Here is a 2,737-nt window from a genome sequence, read left to right as displayed (position 1 = left end):
AACAATAAAAATTGCTAAATGGACTTGGTTGCCAAATAAAATCTCTACCTAAAATTTTGGTATGAGATAAAATAATAGAATTAAAAAATAAAAAATAATTGAAATATTATTGATGAAATTTACGTGCAAACTAAAATGGAAATCTGTATATCAGTATCATCTTATTCTATAGATCTTTCTATTTTTGTTCTATGCCGCTAATAGAAATCCATTTTAATGAAGAGCTTTAGTTTTATTCCGATTCAGGGAGTGACGCATAACCATCATGCGTCTTTATTAATAAAACGCATAATCATCCTGCGTCTTTACGTAATGACGCATAACCCTTATGCGTCATTACGTAATGACGCATAAGGGTTATGCGTCTTTACGTAATGATTACATACACTATATTCTTTTGTTAGTTTACACTATAATTTGTGAACAACCGATTATGAATGATTTTGAGGTGTCATGTTAATGACGCATAAGGGTTATGCGTCATTACGTAATGACTACATACACTATATTCTTTTGTTAGTTTACACTATAATTTGTGAACAGCCGATTATGAATGATTTTGAGGTGTCATGTTACACTCAATCTGAACATCAAGACACAAAACTCCATCCGATGCAAAGCACCAAGAGCAGTATATATGTTTATTTCAGTCACACATCAAAGGTTTCTTACCTAAAAACTCTAAACCTGAACTAACATGTCATGAACATCCAAGAATGAAATATTTATACATGAATGGACTAGAATTAGCAGATTCAAGTATTGTTAAGAATCATCCGATGTGCTAACACAACTTAAAACATATCTCAATTGACAATGCCTATATTTACCTACAAAACCATCTACGGCCGAAAAGAATAAAATTTTAGCCACTTGTTATTTACATATTCATAAGAATAAAATTTTAGCTACTTGTTATTTACATATTCATAAGAAAACGACCTTTTATGTTAGTACAACATGACACCTCAAAATCTTTCATAATCACTGTTCACAAATTATAGTGTATATTCATAAGAAAACGACCTTTTATATTAGTGCAACATGACACCTCAAAATCATTCATAATCACTATTCACAAATTATAGTGTAAACTAACAAAAGAAGATAGTGTATGTAGTTATTACGTAAAGACGCATAAGGGTTATGTGTCTTTAAAAACGCATAATGGTTGTGCGTCATTACGTAAAGACGCATGATGGTTATGCGTTTTAATAATAAAGACGCATGATGGTTATGCGTCACTCCCTGAGTCGAAATAAAATTAAAGCTCTTCATTAAAATGGAATTCTATTAGCATGGAAGAACAAAAATAGAATTTTTCCTCATATTCTACGAAATACAATCACAAAAAGTACTTTTGAAACCCTAGGATTCTTTCACTGATTCGTATCTCGAAATCTCCAGATTCCACCTTCCCTTCCTCTCCGACGATACCACAAATTGCAATCCCTTTCACCTTTTATCTCCATCACCATCTCTCTTTCCGCCGTCGTTTGTTACCGCCTCAGTAAATCGGTCGTCGCTGGCCACCATCACTCACCTCTCACTCTGCTCAACACACAGAGGAGCTAAGGTCGTTGTCTAGTTCTCCTTTTTTTTCTCAATCACTGCATGTTTCAGATCACGGTTGAAATTTCGTGTTTCTCAATTGTTTTGGTTGTATTTATATTTATTTATGTGTGAGTGAGTGTGATTGTCTCTCGCGTTTGTGAAGTACTTCATGTGAGCTAATCAAATCTTAAGAAAATGTGTTTCTGGAATAAAAAAACAAATAAAAACTCGCAACTCGCAAGCTTATTATGTTGACATGTTGCAGCAGTTTGGCATATAGATATCAGAGATTATACTTTCATATGCTTATATTTTTCTTCTCATTTGTTTGCGTAAATTTGGCTAACTGACATTTTTCTTCGGGTCTTCGGGTGGATTATTCTTATATTTATATATTAATTGTTTCTCCTTATTCTTAATGGTATTTTAACCTGATAGCTTTATTTGTCTTCTGATTTGTGTCATGTTTGTTAAGTTGCAGTTAGCTTTCTTGGCTAGAGATTTCCTGCTATTTAGAGCTTCCATCGCTCTTGCTTCCTTGAAAACAGAGGTGCCGAACACTTATCTGTAAGACTGTAAATTATAAAAACATATTCTATAACAGTCAAATGTATAGTTCACTTGAACAGTACCTTTCAATGCTACCTTTCAGGAATGGGAAGATTGCTCAACGTTGACAACAATTAATTCAACATAGGTAGGTATAGACTTTTTTTGGACGTTTCCTGGAAAATGGTGTTAGAAGATGCAAAGATTTGATCCAAAGGTACCATGTGAGTAGTATACTCTCTTCTTTGCAGTCATAATAATCTTTTGCCATATCTGGATGCAGGCACCATATTTGTGCTGAACCTTGTGTTCTAGAGTAGTATGCTCTCTCTCTTTCTCTCGCCTTTGCTGTTGAGGCTCTTAGCTTCTAGGATTTTGATTTTCTTGCTGTTTTTGGGCATTATAGGCTAGAGATCTTTTTGATTTTAGATATATTTAACATCAAATTGATATGGGCCACTAACAAAGGAAAGGCCAAAAAATGCAAAAACCTATTGCCAAAATTCTACCCTTTCATTGTCCTATACTCACTCTCTCTGAGTCCCTCTCCTTCTCCCACCAGCAGCTTATTTCATAAGTATTAAGTAGTTATGACTTAGAACTTATATTTGATGTGCTTTAATATATTTCCTAT

General features: G+C 33.7%; 1 long non-coding RNA gene across 1 annotated transcript; it reads left to right on the top strand.

Moving 5' to 3' along the window:
* Positions 1-1,319: 1,319 nt before the first annotated feature.
* On the top strand, positions 1,320-2,628 carry LOC121789952. The gene is made up of 3 exons (XR_006048167.1): positions 1,320-1,576; positions 2,036-2,121; positions 2,207-2,628. It is a non-coding gene; the product is annotated as an uncharacterized LOC121789952 (long non-coding RNA).
* The last annotated feature ends 109 nt before the right edge of the window (positions 2,629-2,737 follow it).

The sequence above is a fragment of the Salvia splendens genome, unplaced genomic scaffold (assembly GCF_004379255.2).
Source record: "Salvia splendens isolate huo1 unplaced genomic scaffold, SspV2 ctg371, whole genome shotgun sequence".
Taxonomy (NCBI): Eukaryota; Viridiplantae; Streptophyta; class Magnoliopsida; order Lamiales; family Lamiaceae; genus Salvia; species Salvia splendens.
Note: the sequence above shows the minus strand (reverse complement) of the source record. Positions and strands in the feature narration are given on the sequence as shown.